The following is a 17,689-nucleotide window of genomic DNA, read 5'->3' as shown; positions in this document are numbered from 1 at the left end:
GGAGGGGCCTGCCAGCAGTGCCCCCACCCCTTGGGGAGCTGGTGGCAGAGTCAGGTCCTCTGGACCCTGTGAGAACAGTCAGAGGTCCTTCCCAGTCTCCTGCCTAGCCCGATGAACTCAGGGCTTCTGCTGCCACCTTTGTGGCAAAGATGGAGCTGAGAGCGTATTTTCCCGCCTTGAGCTCCTTATTCAGGACAGGTGCATCCCTCCATCCAAGAAGAGGCTATGAAAGTGTCCTGTCATGGTTCAACGTTGCCTCTGCTGCCCAGCTCCTGAGGGAGGGTAGAGCCAGCTTCCAGGCTTGTGCCACAGAGTGAGGGATACTTTCTGCCCTCTGTCCCCAACTGGCTTCCTTTGAACTGCAGGCCTTGGCCTCTCCCCCATCTTGTCCTGAGCATCAGGCCCCCACACTTCACTGTTTTCTGTGATGTGGTCAACCTCTCACGGACCTGCCTTTGTCTTTTATTTACCTGTAAAACTAACATGGATTGTTTGCTATGTGCCAGGTGCTGGCGGCATAATACTCTCCGAGGCTGGTATACAAACCAAAGCGTAAATTCATTCATTTACAGACGGTGTGTGTGGGTGCGGTGCTCCAGGCCACCAGCATACGCTGCTTTTCCCCAGTCAGGGTGTGCAGGGGCATGTGGCCCCAGAGGGTAGGGGCTGACATGGTTTGAAAGTCCCTGTCCTAAAGGATGGGGAAGTCCTGGGATGTGTCCCCTCCCCAGAGTCTCTTTCCTGCTTGGCATCCTCAGTCCCAACTTTCCTGTCTGAACTGTGAGGCCCTCCTGAGCTGCCTGGCACACCTGGTGGCCAAGACCCTTATGGTCCATGTGCCAGCCCAGCCAGTGTGCTGCTGCCCCCTGAGTGTGGGCATCCAACGTGGCCTCTCTCTCCTTCCTGGGCACCAAATCCCAGGACAGGGTTTCAAGCCCTGAGAAACCTTCTCGACCCCTGGTGGACCACTGACCCTTCTTTGACCTCCCACCACCTCTGGGTGCCAGAGATGGGGTAGCACTGGGGAGCCTTTTCCTATCCTGGGACTCATTTCACTGGGTGTCATTTGTTTGGCCTTCTGCCCTTTCATGAAATTTGAGCTCCAGACACCCAGCTAGCACTTATGTCTTAGCAAATGTTTGAGAAACGTTGGCTGAATGATTGAGTGAAGGAATGGGTTCAGCACTACTCATGACTGTGATGCTCCTGTGGGCAGTGTGAAGCTGACGGCAGGACCAGTGTCCTTTCATGGCCAGCATTCTAAGCCCTGTTCCCTCCACTCTGGAGCCCAGGTGACCTTTCTTCAGATAGCTCATTGGTGAGTCATTTCCAACTACTTTGTTAACCAGCTGCCACAGATACAGCAGTTTAAAGCAGCGCCCGGTTACTATCCCCCACGTCCCGAGAGTCAGAAGTCAGCATCACATGCCTAGCTGGTGCTCCGCCAGAGTCGCAGGGCCGAGGTCTGGGTGTGAACACTCCAGCAGTGAACCTGCCTTCGAGTTCTGTGTTGACAGGACTGCATCTATCCATCGAGTTGTTGGCATCCCATGAGGATGCCAAGCTGGGAAGAGACTCTGGGGTGGGGACACATCCCAGGACTTCCCCATCCTTTACCCTCTGGGGCCACATGCCCTTGCATGCCCTGATTGGGGAAAAGCAGCCTATGCTGGTAGCCTGGACTGAGGTCCCTGTTCCTTGCCCACTGTGGGCCTCGGGGTTCATTCTCAACCTCCCGTATTTCCCGACTCGTGGCTCCCTTTAAAGCCACTAGTAGTGGGTTGAGTCCTTATGACTGGAGTCTCTCTTCTGCCGTCCTTGTTTTAAGAGTTCCTGTGATTATTTTGAGTTACTCAGCTAACCTAGGATCACCTCTCTAGTTTAAGGTCAGCCTGTTAGTAACCATAATTGCATCTGAAAATTCCTTAGAATTCTGCATAGTATCAGCAGCCAGGCCCAGCTTGGCTCTTCCTGCCCCACAAAATGGCCACTGCTCAGCAAGAGCTGAGCTGGGTGTCCAGGGAGAGCAAGGCACCCTCCACAGCAGACCAGGGTGACAGTGACACCTGGGCACGCTCCCAGTCAGAGCAGCTGGAAGCTGGCGGGAGTCAGGTTTCCCCTGCAGCCCTCTTGCTGCAGGACATGGGTGCCTTTGCTGAATGTCCTCTGAGGGGCTGGCTTGGAGCAGGGGGATGACCTGCGCAGAAAGCCCAGGAAAGTTTTCCCTTTACAGGCAGATTTGTGGATTTGCTCACATCAGCTTCTTCACAAGGAAGCCACAGGCCACCTAGCCTTGTGTCAGCCTCATTGCCCACCATTACCCTTGGCCCCTGTCTCTCACTGAAGATCATGCTGTCACCTCTACAATAGCCTCCTCCTGTCTCCCTGCCTTCCCCACTGCCAGTGTGTGTGTGCGCGCGCGCGCGCGCGCACACACACACACACACACACACACACACACACTAGTGAGGTAGTGTACCTGTGGGTATGGACTCTGGAGTCACCCTGGCCCAGGTGCGAGTCCAGGCTCTGTGACCTTGACAGATAACAGCTTCCAGCCCCGATCTCTGAAATGGAGCTAACCTCCCAAAACTATCAAGGCGAAAGGAAACAATGTATGAAAACCCAGTGCCTCCATTATTATTCCCCAAGGGTGACTGCTGTAAACTGCCTCTCAGCAGCAGATTGGGTGTCCCCTCCCTCGGGTATCATCCTGTTTGCTCATCTGGCTCTCTGGGCTCCCTGTGACTTTTTCAAGGACAGGGACCCAACTCTTATCTCTGTGTTAGCAGTTTCCAGCACAGGCCCGTACACAGTAAGCGAATCTGGAAAGTGCATGCGGGTAGGAAGGCAGGAGCTGATGTGGTATCTCCCGTGGGCTGAACCGCAGAGCACCGGCACCCTCCTGAGACAAAGCAGCTTGTGTGAAGCTCACAGGTCCCAGTGTTACAGGGAGGTGCTGCTGGGCTCGCACGAGGACCTCCTGGAGCATGACAGCTCTTCAGGCGTGCACGCAGCTTAATATTTCAAAGCACTGTATGATCTGGAGCTCACTTCAGAGGCTGAGGTGGCACAGCACTAACCTTCTTTGACAGATGGGGAAACAGGCCCAAGACCACAACCGTGGTCCTCTAACCCCACAGCTGCAGACTTTCCACAGGGCCCTGCTGTTGGCCTGGCCCTGTTTATCGGCTCAGTCCAGTGAGAATGGCTCCCTGAAGAGCCAGAATCTGCTGGGACCCCTTAAGACCTAGGCTCCTGTTTTAGCAGCTTTTTCCTTCCTTAACCTGTGTATTAATTTAGCAAATATGTATCAAGCATCTTCCCTGTGACCCAGGCCCTGTCCTGGATATAGATGTAGCAGTGAACTCTAAAGGTGGCTTCTCCTGTGCTGGTCCCTTCTCAGTTCAGGGGTCACCTCCTTCAGGGTCACCTCCCTGACCACCCCTCCTAAAGTCATTCTCCTCTCACTTGCTTCACCTTGTTTTATTTCTCCTTTTCTTCGATGTTCACTTTAGAAAAAGCTGGAAAATGCAGACTCGTTTAAAGAAAGAAAATGCTGTAGTCTTACCACGTGCAGAAAATCACAGTGAACATTTTACTGTGTTTTCCTTCCAGTTGGTCTGCTCTGCAAAGAGATGTCCTGTCATCATCCACATACCATTTTATTCCGCTTTTTTGCTTAAGGTTAATTCTAAGATTCACTTATTTTCACACTGTCACATCTCTGGATCTTGCACGCTGCAGTGGGGCTGATGTTTTACAGGTGCTGTCAGCCAGTGTTAAAACTCAGCTCTTTCCAGAGGAGGTTGTATTCGTTCTGTCAGTCACCTGGGGCACTGCCAACTTGAGACAACCTGAAATTAAACTTAAATTCAGTTACAGCATTTACTTGGCATATTTCCAGATCACATCTTAGTGCAAATTCAGACTCAAAGCAGCGTGAGTATTGGCTTGTGCACGTCCTCAGGGGTGTTTCTGTTCCCTGCCTGCATCCGGGTCCATGGCTGGGACACGGAGATTTCCTCACGGGCTCTTTCTGCCTGACAAGGCTGCTTATCATTCCCCTCACACCAAAGAAATACACCTTTAGGATCCCAATTTTACTTAGATGTCCTTTATTAGATAACCCATTCTGGGTATTTACTTCCTTAAAGGTATGTGAAATAGTGGTGTGTTTTCTAATCAAGTGTCTTAAATGTGCTGAAATGCCATAGATAGAAACACTTATGAGCATCTTTTCAGTGGCCCCACGATATTACATTAAGGGAAGTCCAATACTTTACTCACCCACTCTCTTGCTGTGTATTTATTTCCATTCTTTTTTTTTTTTTTTTTTTTTGGAGACGAAATCTTGCTCTATGGCCCAGGCTGGAGTGCAGTGGTGCGATCTCCGCTCACTGCAACCTCTGCCTCCCAGGTTCAAGCAATTCTCCTGCCTCAGCCTCCCGAGTAGCTGGGATTACAGGCACCCACCACTACACCCAGCTAATTTTTGTATTTTTAGTAGAAATGGGGTTTCACCATATTGGCCAGGCTGGTCTCGAACTCTTGACCTTGTGATCTGCCCGCCTCGGCCTCCCAAAATGCTAGAATTACAGGTGTGAGGCACCACACCCGGCCCCGTTATTTCCATTCTTTTGTTAAATGAAGAGACTGTGCTCTTTCTCACACATGGCTTCTTTGAATCCACATTGTTTTTCAGGGTAGATTCTCAGAAATAGGCTTGCCATGGTGAAGGATTAAATACAGTAGTTCCCCCCTTACCTGCGAGTTCGCTTTCTGAGTTTTCATTTACCTGCAATACACCGAGGTTTGAAAATATTAAATAGAAAATTCCAGAAATAACTCATCAATTTTAAATGGCACTCTGTTCTGAGTAGCGTGACACAATCTCGCTCCATCTAGCCTGGGACGTGACCCCTCTCTTTGTCCATGGTCCCCACACCGGGCCTGCCCCCTGCCCTTCAGTCACTTAGGCAGTCACATCAGCTGTCACCACATTGCTGTGTCTCTGTTCAGGTCACCCTTGTTTGACTTAATGGCTCCAAAGCACAAGAGTACTGTACCTAATTAACAAATTAAACTCTATGATAGGTCTGTATGTTCAGGTATATACGTAGTATATACTGGGTTTGGTACTATCTGTGGCTTCAGGCGTCTACTGGGGGTCTTGGAACAGATCCCCTACGGATAAGCGGGGACTACTGTATGCTAAAGACCCTTGATACATAAAGCCTAGCATCTTTAGAAGTTGATTTCTTTTCTCTCTCTCTCTTTTTTGGAGATGGAGTCTCCCTCTGTCTCCCAAGCTGGAGTACAGTGGCCCGATCTTGGCTCACTGCAACCTCCACCTCCTGAGTTCAAGCAGTTCTCCTGCCTCAGCCTCCTTAGTAGCTGGGACTACAGGTGCACCACTACACCAAGCTAATTTCTGTATTTTCAGTAGAGACAGGGTTTCACCATCTTGGCCACGTTGGTCGCAAACTCCTGACCTCAGGTGATCTGCCAGCTTCGGCCTCCCTGAGTGTGGGGATGACAGGTGTGAGCCACCGCACCGGCCTTTTTTTTTTTTTTTTTTTGTTTTCTGTGTCATCTTTGAGGAAATGGAGTCAGTGCCACCCCGAGTTGGGGTGTGAATCTGCCTGTATTGATAGCAGCCGGCAGAGCTTATTTAGAAAACTCCACAGGGTTGAAGGATTCAAATTAAAGAGGCTGAAATCAAAGGTAGACTCAGGTATAAGGCTGTAGAATCCTAAAAGCCAACTAAAAATAGGGCCAGTTTTGACATGTTTGTGAGCGTGCACATGCCGAGGTAGGCGCTTTCTGGAGTCAGATCACATGCTTCAAATGTTATGAACAACGCAGTAGGCATTGGGATTGTTCAATTTGAGGCATTCAAATATAATTAAATATAATCAATTCAAACTAATTTTTTGTGGAGGTGAGTGGGCAGCTTCCTGAATTATGGGATTAGGCAATCCAGGTGTCGATTGTACTAAGCTGACATTACCAAAATGTCTTAAACAGTTCTCATGGATGATTTAAGCTTTTCCCCAGTCTCATCCGCGCTCTTAATTTACTCAGCAAAACCTTTTTTTCTTGGATAAAGGTCATTTTCAACCCAGCTCTCACCTGGCTTTGTCATAAATTCCAAGGGGACAAATGATGTGCTTCCTGAGTCACAGACATTGTAAAATTGTCATCTGATTTCACTCCGGGTTGCCTTTCATTCTTCCATTTTTTTTGCTGCAAAGCAGCAAAACAATAAATGCCTCTGCATGCCACTGCAAGCCAGGGCCTGGAGTTACCCCAGGAACAGTGTGGGGCTCCTGATTGAAGGGGCAGCTAGCAGTACAGGAGGCAGCACAGCCTGGTGACCCAGAGGCCGCAGGAGCATGGCCCTCCCCTGTCAAAGCTGGCTTTCTCAGGACGAAATCCATCCGCTTTACGGCCCTGGCTGATGGGCCTTGGCCCATCTCTCTAGCTTCACCTCACTGCCCACTGGGCTCTTGTGGCCACCTCAGCTTCTTTCTGCTCCTCAGACTCCCATGCTGGACCTGTTGCTGCCTCAGGGTGTTGCTTTGTGTGTTTTCACAGCTGCCTGTAGGGGAGATAGACCTAAAAGAGCCTGGGCCCACGTGCAGCCTCCAAGCAGTTCACTCATCACTCAGCTGCTATGGCCAGACTGCCTGCTAGTGCTTGCTAGGTGCCAGGCCCCGGGGAGGGAAGCAATGCCCTGTGGCCCCTGTCCCCTGTGGCCCCTGTTCCGTGCAGTCAAGATGCACAAACACAAAACACTGAATAACCCTGAAAGAGCAGAAGAGAGGACCAGAGGTCACTGGGCTGAATACAATGAGAAGTCGACTAAAAACCAGAAAAACAGCATCGGAAATAAGCTATCTGACAATGATCAGGGGAGAAGCTTGTGCTCCAGGCTGCGACGCAACCCCGAGGAGACCACTGCTGAGACGGCGCCCTGGTGTAGTTAAGCGTGGGCCAAAGAAGGGACCACGTGGGTTCAAAGCTGGCCTTGTCACTTCAGCAACTCTGTGTCCTTGACCAAATGACTCAGCCTCTCTCAGTCTAAGTTTTCTCATCTGTAAAATGGGAATAATAAAGTCTACTTCACAGGATAGAGGTGAGATAATAGAGATACAGACCTGGCACATTCAATAGATGCCCGCATGGGTGTGTACTCCCCTCCCACGCCCGACCCTGTGCTGCTGGAGAGGAGAATGACTGGGGAGGTCTGTGCTCAAGTCAGCGGGGCATAACTAAGGACACCTTAAATTATGTAATCAGGTGACAAGCACCCAATTCATTCTCCACCCTGGGGCTAGTTCTGCTTATAAATTAAGAGGGCCAGGGTGGCCCAGGGGTCCCCAGATGCAGGTCCAAGTGGAGCACTGCTGGCTACACAGGGGCAGATTCCCAGGCCTCATCCCAGACTGACCAAGTCAGAATCCTTGGGGGTGAGACTCAGAATCCATATTTGTAAGCCTTCCCAGATGATTCTAAGTGCAGCCAGGTCTTCACACCCACACAGCCGGACGACCCCTGAGAGGCTTTCTCAGCCTTTGCAGTCTGTGTTTCTGGCCCCATCAGATGTGCTGAGCAGCGTGGGTTTGGTTCATTGTTCATCCTCTGCCTTCATCAGAGACAGGGGTTTCTCCTGGTCCCACTCATGGGAGGAGGCCACAAACAGAGACAACTAAGTGGAGAAATAAATCTCTATCAACTGCCTCCTGCCCTGCTCTGGAGGTTGTCTGCGAAGAGGGAAAAAGCTAACTTCCAAGACCTGGGGTGCTTTCTCCCCACTTATCAGCTGAATCGAAACTGAAAATACACCTCCGAGGCTGGAGATCTGTTACACGACTGAAACCTTGATAAGCAATCCCTTGTCTTGTGGCTGCTTCTACCTAAAAAGAAAATGAAACCCCTTGGAGTTCCTGCTGGTCTTAGATTTTTTTCTTTCGTAAGAACATAAAAATTATTTACCGTCACTGAGGTTCTTTCCAGATTGCCCCAAATAGCCATAAATTTCCCAGCTTTGTCTGGGAGGTATTTAGAGGGGTGAATTGCTGTTTACATAGTGAATTCCCATTGCAGATCCAGGGTTACTAAATTTCCCCCATGAGGACAGGTCATCTCTTGAACTCAGTGCTCTTACAGAGTGGGGCATTGAAGGAAGAGGTTCTCCCTGATGGTTTCTAAGGGGGTGCTTTCAAACCTCAGCAAGAGCCTGGCACGGTGGCTCATACCAATAATCCCAGCATGTTGGGAGGCAGAGGCGAGCTAATCACCTGAGGTCAGGAGTCTGAGACCAGCCTGGCCAACATGGTGAAACCCCATCTCTACTAAAAATATAAAAATTAGCCAAGTGTGGTGGCACATGCCTGTAATCCCAGCTACTTGGGAGGCTGAGGCAGAAGAATCACTTGAACCTGGGAGGCGGAGGTTGCAGTGAGCCGAGATCGGTCCATTGCACTCCAGATGGAATGAAACTCTATCTCGGGAAAAAAAAAATCTCAGTAAGAGTGGAAGTGGTTTGCAACTATTGGTGCCACAGCAAAAGGGAACTTAAGGAACAATATGGTCAGGGAAGGGGTGTTGGTTTTTTTTTTTTTTTTTTTTTTTTTTTTTAATTAACAAAAAACCAGGAACACATTTCAAAGTAAATAGAGGGCCCAATTTTTTCTTTTGGTCTGAAAGGAGCTTCAAAAAATCGTTTCAGTGTTAAATAGAATGACAACATTAATGGCAATGAAGATAGTGAGAAGTGCTACCCTCTGTTTAGTGTGGTGTCCCCGTGAGGGTTGGGGGAGAGATTTGATGCTGTTACAGGGGAGACTGAGGATCAGAACGGCCAAGTGCCTGGCGCAGGCATCCCCACGCAGCACCGCCCGTCTCCACCACAGTGCAGGGATGGGACAGAATGAATGTCCACCCACGCTGGTGCTCTGTCAAACGTCTGCTTTTAGAAGTTCTTTTTCGGCCAGGAGTGGTGGCTTACGCCTGTAATCCCAGCCCTTTGGGAGGCCAAGGCAGGCAGATCACAATGTCAGGAGTTTGAGACCAGCCTGACCAACGTGGTGAAACCCCGTCTCTACTAAAAATAGAAAAATTAGCCAAGTGTGGTGGCACATGCCTGTAATTCCAGCTACTCGGAGACTAAGGCAGGAGAACTGCTTGAACCCAGGAGGCGGAGGTTGCAGTGAGCCGAGATTGCACCACTGCACTCAAGCCTGGGTGACAGAGAGAGACTCCATCTCAAAAAAAAAAAGAAAAAAAAGTTCTTTTTAAATAATTATTTTCTAAATATCCTGGTCAAGTCAGGCTGCCGTAACAAAATATCACAAACTGGTGGCTTAAACAGCAAACATTTATTTATCAGCAGTTTTAGAGGCTGGAGGTCCAAGATTCAGGTGCTTGCAGATTTGGCATCTGGTAGGGACCCGCCTTCCGGTTTGTGGATGGTATCTTCTCATTGCAACCTCCCTTGACAGAAGGGGCAAGAGAGCTCTTCACACCTCTTTTATAAAGTCACTTGTCCCTTTCATGAGAGTGGAGCCCTTATGATCTGCCCACTTGCCAAGGCCCTGCCTTCTCACACCGTCACTGGGAGGTTAGGATTTCAACACTTCACTTCTGAGGGGACACAAACCTTCCAACCGTAGCAGTAAATAACCAACTTCTAGCCACTAAAAAATGGATTGCCCCTGGGTGAACAGGGAGGTGAGGATCAGAACCGCTTTTTGATGGGATGATTTAGGCAGTGCCAGAGAGTAGCTGTTGGATAGGGTGCCAGGCGGGCAGTTCACCAGCACTCCCCCAAACCCGGGTACTCACAGATCACAGCCATCAGGGTAGCAAGCCGGGTGAGGGGAGTGGCCTGGCTGGCAGGAGGTGATGGGGTGGCTTCCCCTCAACTCCCGAATTGCTGGCTTTTCTCCCTTTATTGTGGCCTGGGTCAGCATTGGAATTCAAGTTTTTGTGTGAATAGCATCAAAGGTTTTATTTTGTGTGTGTGTGTATGTATGTATATATATATATATGTGTGTGTGTGTATATATATATATATATATATGTATGTATATGTATATATATGTGTGTGTGTATATATATATATGTATATGTATATATATGTGTGTGTGTATATATATATATGTATATGTATATATATGTGTGTGTGTATATATATATATGTATATGTATATATATGTGTGTGTATATATATATATATATTAAATTGTTGATGCATACATAGGTGGTAAAGCCACAAAACAAAGCAAATAAGTGATTTACATAAAGTCATGATTGTGGTTATCTTTTGGGGGACATTGAGGGATTATGAGTGGGGACACATGTGAAGGGGATTCCTGGTGTATGGCAGTATTTTATTTTTTAATTTATATGGTGGTTATAATTATGTAAAATTATATATTTATGTGAACACATAATTTGTATAAATATATATAAATAATTCATAAACATATAATTTGTATAAGTATATATAACTATAAATGTATTTACATTATATATTTATGTTACAGATTCACATTATGTAAATTATATATTTATATAAATATATGTATGTAAGTTACATATTCATATTATTTATATAAATTACATATTTACATTATATATTTATATAAATATATATAATTTATACACATATACTTACATAAATATTGTTATCTAGTTTCATAAATATATAAATATATTGACATAAATAGAGTATAAAATGTAATGTTTTTTGTATTTCCGTGGGCAGGCTCCGCCGTAGCCGCCGCTCTGTCCTCTCTCTCATGTAGGAGCCCGGCAGTGAGCCCAGGTTTGTCTCTTTCCTTCATCCTTCCACCTGAACATGGTGAGGACAGGAGCGGTGGGCATTGGCGGAGAGTCTGACTTCTGGGCACCCACAGCAGGTGTTGGAGTCACTGAAACCTGATACCCTGAGCAAGGCCAGTGAAGGGCACAGTGGTGGCCCCTTCTCCCGGCCCTTGGTGCACCACTGAGTGGCCCCAGTTTTCTTGCCCTGCCCTCTGTCCCCTGGCAGGGCTGCTTCCTGGCTTAGTGCCATGTGGGTGGATTCTCCATTTGCAGTGTAGAGTTGTGATTTCAAGCCTGGACTTTATGCAGGGCAACCCTGGGTGGAATCCCACCTCTGCTGCCAACTGGCTGTAGGGTCTTAGGCAAACCGCCTGGTCGTTGTGCCCTCTGTCTTTTGGCTGTAAAATGGGGTGATGCCAGGACCCAGTGGCAGGGTTGCTGTGGGACTGGCCGTGTGCAGGATTGCTGATGTTGGGGTGGGGCGCTCTCTGTTTAAAGAGGGGTGCTCTTACAGCAGTCTGGCCATCTTGGACTTTTACCCACTGGTTCTGCAGACTTCCTATGAACCCTGGCAATGCTTCAGCATCTGATCTGCTCTCTTTCTTTCTTGGGTTAGAAAGAGGCGTTCTGGAAGCTGGGTTCTTTTTTTTTTGAGATGGAGTTTCACTCTTGTTGCTTAGGCTGAAGTGCAATGGCACGATCCTGGCTCACTGCCACCTCCACCGCCCGGGTTCAAGTGATTCTTCTGCCTCAGCCTCCCAAGTAGCTGGGACTACAGATGCCTGCCACCATGCCTGGTTAATTTTTGTATTTTTAGTAGAGATGGAGTTTCACCATGTTGGCTGGGCTGGTCTTGAACTCCTGACCTCAAGTGATCCACCCACCTCAGCCTCCCAAAGTGCTGGGATTACAGGCGTGACCCACCACTCCTGGCCCTGGAAGCTGGGTTCTAACCCCAGTCAAGATCAGTGTTTTGCACGCAGCTTTGGAGATGGGAGTATGAAAAGTAGCCTGCTGTTTGGGTCTGTGATAAGAGCCCACCCCCTTCGTGCCAGTGGAGCCCCTCCTGCAGCATTACATGAGGAGTGCCGTCTCTAGATGGCATGTGAGACGGTGGGCAGCAGGGGTCGGGATGGAGACCCAGGTTCCGTGTTGCCACCTGCAAGGCTAGATTCTAGCTCTTATTTTATCCCAAACTCTCATTTGAACACAGCTGGATTCCTCTCTTAAGATAAAATAATAATACGGATCATTTAACTGGCATACAGTGTGAACCAGGCACTGTTGCAGGTGAGAAGTGCTCTGTTAATGTGTGCACATCTGTGCGTGAGGACCCTGAGGCTGGGACAGCCTGATCCTGAGTCCAGCTTTTCCTCACCAATGACTCAGGAAAAGTTGCATTTATTGAGCACCTACTATGTTTCAGGCATAGTGTAGGAAAATGCAACTAAAATCTCTGATGGAATCTTCCTCAAGGAGGATTAGAGAGGCAGAGATGGGGAAGGAGGGGCGGCAGGCAGCTGTGCCCTCCTCCAACAGGACGAGGGGCTGTCGGGTTAGACTGAGGGGCACAGAGGCTACAGAGCCCCGGGGAGTCTCAGCTCTCCAGCCCAGGTGCAGCTGCCCCTTGGGCAGAGAGACTGGAACACATCTGCTCATTAGGGACCTACTCAGGCAGCTGGCTGAGTGCCTGTCCCTAAGGCCTCCCTGAGCCAGAGGCTCCCCAGCCCTGGCACCGAGGGTGCAATCCCCAGAGCTGCTTTCCCAGGCTCACTGCAGAGGCATGCACAGCCCAGGTGTCTGTGGCCTCCACATCTAAGCCCTTTGGACACCCAGGAGTTTGAGCTCAGCAGTGAGCTCGGAGCTTGCACTTGGGTTGCAGCATCCAAAAACCAATTAGTGTGGGGCTCGGGGGGAAATCTGTCTGACCAGTGGTTTGGCACAATCTTCAATCACTGTGAGACAGAAGATGTATGCTGTGTGCTGTGGCCACGGTGTGCGTGGCTGCAGCTCCTGCCAAATAGAAAGAGCCCCCACAGTGCCTCCGTCCCCCAGCCCTGCCTTTCCTCCCAAGTGCAGTGGGGGTGTCTTGGGTCAAGGGGCTCTCTAGACAGCTCTGTCCCCTCCGTAAGTCCCCCAGACCCCCTTGACTTGCTAAGCAGTTAGCCCTATGGCAGTCAGTTCTAAGGGTAAGGGGGCTGAAGGCAATGGTGCTTAGACGCCCTTGAGGGGCAGAGACAATGCGATGAGAGCCCGTGAGGCCACAGCATGCACCAAATCTCCCCTCTGATCATTTTGGAACAAGTACAGTGAGCATGCGTTGGAGGTGTCCCCAAATTGCAGTCATCTGGGGTCTTCCCCTGTCTGTTACCTTAGGGTTAGTTTGGCAGTGGATGCAAGGCAGATGCTCTGCATCCGTCACTGTGTTCATGAATGGTCCTCATTTCCTGAATCCTTCTGGAGCATTCTCTGAATTCAGCAGGGGCATGTTTTCCCAGGATGATGGGTGGAGCCCGAGGTGCATCTGGCTGCAACAGCCTGGGAGGGGCCCGAGCCGCCTGCAGATCTCGAATGGGTCTCAGAGAAAGAGACACATAGGCCCCACATGCGTGCGCACATGCACACGTGGGCAGGAACGTGAGCAGCAGGCGTGTGTGCTCCACACACTTCTTCACTGGAACACTCACCCCAGCCGCAGAGAGACTGGAGCAAGGGCTAAGGGAGGCCGAGTGAAGGAGCGCTCAGCCCTGGGGTGGGCTCCTGGGAGAAGTGAGTCACTGACCAGTAGTCATGGTGGGTTTGCTTTGCAGAGCCATCTCTGGAGCCTGAGGTCATAGGGTCTCTCGCGCTGGCCAATCAAGTTCCTGGAAGGGTTTTTGACAGGGAGGTTTTCCACAAGGGCTTGTCCCCCTGAACACTGCCTAGCCTGCTCAGAAACACCCCATGTCTTCGGCAGGCTTGGTGTTCCATTCCAGGCTTTCTGCTCCTGGTGGAAGGGACAGTTCCTCCCCTTCCCTCCTGCTCCCACTCCCTCCTTTCCCCCTTCCCCTCCCCTCCCCTCTCCTCCCCTTCCCTTCCCTTCTTAAATAGAGATAGAGTCTCCTTATGTTTTCCAGGCTGGTCTCAGACTCCTGAGCTCAAGCAGTCCTCCTGCCTTGGCCTCCCAAAGTGCTGGGATTACAGGTGTGAGTCACCCCCAGCCAGGCCACTTGTCTAAGCGTTCCTCAAATGCTCCGCTAAACCACCTAGTTAGTCTTGCCAATCACTTCCTGGGCTTTCCTGCCTCCCAGCGTTCCTTTATCTCACTCCCCAGCTGCCTGGAATGCTCTAGTTCTCTCTCTCCCTCTTTTGTGTTCCTCAGAATCCTCATCGCTTTTTAAGCCCAACTCAAGCTCTACCTCTCCCAGGAATTTTCGGGGGTCTACTTCACTCTAGTCAAAGATTCTTTGCTCTGAAGTTCTTTGAAATCATCTCTTTGCCTGAGGCTTCAGTTTCCTTACTTGTAAAAGTGAGACAATACCATGTCATGGTTTGTTGTCAAGATTCCTTGTGACGACCTTCATAACAGTGGCCCGCACATAGTAGGTGCTCAGTGAAATTCTCATTCCTTTCCTGTTCTATGCCAGGCACAAAAATACAGATGTGAGATGTAGTCATGGCCTCTTGGGAGGAAGGGGGCCTGGGGTGGAGGAGGCCAGGGTGAGGGGGTTCTATACCTACCCAGGGAAGGGAAAGGGTGGCAGGAAGCCTTTGGAAGGACCTGCTACTGGGCTGGGTTTGAAGGACAGTTAGAGGCCATCGGGAGCACCAAGGAACAGGAGTATGGAGAGGCAGTGGGGCAGGAGAAGGACAGGCTGGGAGGATGAGGATGGGAGCCAGTCGGTGGGAGGGGTTGGGTGCAGGGCACTGTCCGGGGGACAGCCTGGACTTTATGAAGGATGAGGAAATCACGAAAGGAGTTGAGGGTGGGGGCAACAGTGGGAGAGGCTGAGCCAGGAGAGGCGGCTCAGTGGCCTGTGAGGGCAGGTGGGGACCAGGGGAAGGCAGCCCTGACTCAGGCTTAGTCAGAGATCCTGGTCCAAGGTCCCCTGACCCCTCCCCGCTGTGGCCTCACAGTGCACTTCCTGGAATGAAAGGTGGAAAATGCGAGTTTGCTGTTTGGGGCTGCCCTTGAGCTTGCCCAGGTAGGGAGGATGATGGCCCTTCCTGAGGGCTGCCCATGTCCACTGCCCTCCTCAGTCCCCAACTTCTCAAGCTCACGGTGGTAACCAAGCTCCCCGCCCCAACACCTGGCTTGCCTTTCCTGGGGCGGTTTCTCCCTCAGAGACTTCACTCCTTAGTTCAGCCTTGGCTGTTTGCACAGCCCCTCACCTGAGTCAGTTTCAAGTGAGCAGAGCGCACAGGGGCTTTGAACACAAGCCACTCGGGGCTGGGCAGGAGGGCAGGGGGAAGGAGGGCGGCAGAGGCAGCCATAGGCTCCTCGTGTTCCTCTGGATGCCCCCCTTCTCCTGGCACCCCGTGAGGGTCCGTTTTGCTGCCTGTTGTGCCCTGATCCCTAGCACCATGCCTGGGGAACCGTTGAATGGATGCCTGTTGAACTCCAGGGTCACTGTCTCCAAGTCCCAGGTGTATAGCTGGGTGCACAGCGCCTGCCTCCGCCTTTGATGCCTCTCCCCCGCACAGTAGTCTAATTGCCCAGGATGTGGGGCAGGGGCAGAGCGACAAGGGGTGCGGGGGATGACTCTCTGCCCGCTCCCCTCAGCCAGGCCCTCTGCCGCTCCTCTGTGCATTTAGAGAGGTAAGGGCGACTGAGAGTGTAGGCCCGCCAGAGTGACCTGCCACTGTTGGCGAGGCTGGGGCAGTCAGGGGGGCGTGGCCTCCACTCCTTGCCCCTGAAGTGTGCTGGCCTCTGTCTGGAAACTGCTCATTTTTCCTACCACTGAGCTTGGCAGCCATCGGGGAATTTCTGGAGGGAGGGGGGATCCTGGAAGGAAACCACCGTGGGACCTTGTTGCTTCCCCAGAAGCCCAAACACAAAGAGAGGATGGAGTGGAGGTGGAGAACCGAGTGCAGCTGCAGAGGGGGCTGTTTTTTCCCTTAAGAACAAACCGCCCCACGTCGGAAAAAGGAAGGCCGTTACCCTTTCATCTCCTGTTTTTTTCCTCCAACCCCGGGTCTAACTGTGTGTGGGATTTCAGCAGCAGGAAAGCGGGTGGCAGGAGGAGGTCTCCGCATGAGACAGCAGCAGTCAGGCGGGTGCCCTCCCTCGGCTGCATTGCTCTTTCAGCCCTACAGTGACCTTGTGACTCCCATGTTATTATCCTCATTTGCCAAATGAAGCTCAGAGAGGTAAACAGAATTGCCTGGTGTCACACAGCATGTATTGATGGAGCTGCTACTTTATTTTTTTTTGACAGTGTCTCCCCCTGTCACCCAGGCTGGAGTACAGTGGCTTGATCTTGTTTCGCTGCAACCTCCACCTCCCAGATTCAAGTGATCCTCCCACCTCAGTCTCCTGAGTAGCTGGGACTTTAGGCACATGCCACCATATCTGGCTATTTTTCTATTAGTATTTTATATTTTGTTAAGAAAGGGTTTCACCATGTTGCTCAGGCTTGTCTTGAACTCCTGGGCTCAAGGATCTACCTGCCTTGGCCTCCCAAAGTGCTGGGATTACAGGTGTGAGCCACCGCACCCGGCAGGAGCTGCTATTTGAATCCAGGTCTGTGTGGCGCTAAATTCATGTTAAAGCTTCCCCCTGGATGGGAAGAACGGCAGGCCTACACAGGCCTGCTGTGGGAAGTAGAAAAGTTCCTTTTTAAAGTTTCGTTTCTTGTTAAAGAATAAGTGTGCTAATAGGTCTTTGTTAAACCCTATCCTATGTAGCTGTTAGACCTGCCATGCTTACAGGCACGTAGTACATTCTATGGCATTGTACTTTAGCCAAGATATCTGTGCTGGACGTGCTCACAGGCATGTCCCAGCTCTCCATTGCTTTTACCTGTTTGGAAAAGTTTTAAAGTTTGTCAGCCAACCGGATTTTAGTTTAGATTGTGAGGTCTGGCTCCAGCCAACGGAGATCAGACATAGCGATCTCGTGGCACAATGGCTAGTGAGGGTACCCTTCCTGCAGCATAGGAAGTAAAAATAGCATTGCTAAAAAATCCTTTGTCTCAGTGCTAATTTTTCTTTGTTGCACCAAGCATCAGTTTCCAACACCTGCTATCCCCAGTCTTGTTCTGGATCATTCCAGGCCTTCCCTCCATCAGAGCTTACTGTTTCCATGACCTCCTTGGTGCTTTCCTGTCATGCCTTCTCCTACCTGTGCTGTTGAGTCAGTGGGGGGTTGCTTCCTGGGCGCCTGGGTGAGTGTGTGGGGACTTAGGGAGACAGCATCTGGTGGCTTTTCAGGCTGCCACCCACTCAGCCTTTCGGGGCAGAGAGAGCTGGGTTTGGGGAGACAAGAAGCCTATTGCTGGGAACTGGGAACAGGAACAAAGTCGGTGCCTACAGCTGGAAAGGAGGCAGCAGTCTCAAGGAGCCCAGATCCACTGTCACAGGGCGTGTGTTTGTCCTTGGTCCTGTGGGAGCTGATGGGCGGGTTAACTTGAATGCTCCAGCAGAAAGCCACAAGGCTGAGACTGCCTGGTGGCACCTGGTGGCGAGAATTGTGCACTCTGTGCCTGGCTCCCTGCCTCCCACTCCCCCAGAAGGGCTCATCCTTGAGCCTGCCCAAGGGGAGAACAGAGGTGGCCCTGGCTGTAAATAATCCCCAAGGGCCACAGGCCCAAGGGAGAAAGCTCAGGACAGAATCTAGTTCACCAGTGAACCTCCATGGAGTGCCTGCTGAGTG

General features: G+C 50.6%; 1 long non-coding RNA gene across 1 annotated transcript; it reads right to left on the bottom strand.

Moving 5' to 3' along the window:
- Window positions 1-4,783: 4,783 nt before the first annotated feature.
- LOC116531731 lies at window positions 4,784-14,939 on the bottom strand. Its single transcript, XR_004260554.1, has 4 exons — window positions 14,337-14,939; window positions 13,208-13,700; window positions 7,457-7,769; window positions 4,784-4,798 (listed from the first exon to the last, which is right to left on the bottom strand). It is a non-coding gene; the product is annotated as an uncharacterized LOC116531731 (long non-coding RNA).
- Window positions 14,940-17,689: the final 2,750 nt, after the last annotated feature.

This window comes from Sapajus apella, unplaced genomic scaffold, assembly GCF_009761245.1.
Source record: "Sapajus apella isolate SASKATOON/1434 unplaced genomic scaffold, GSC_monkey_1.0 scaffold72, whole genome shotgun sequence".
NCBI lineage: Eukaryota > Metazoa > Chordata > Mammalia > Primates > Cebidae > Sapajus > Sapajus apella.
Note: the sequence above shows the minus strand (reverse complement) of the source record. Positions and strands in the feature narration are given on the sequence as shown.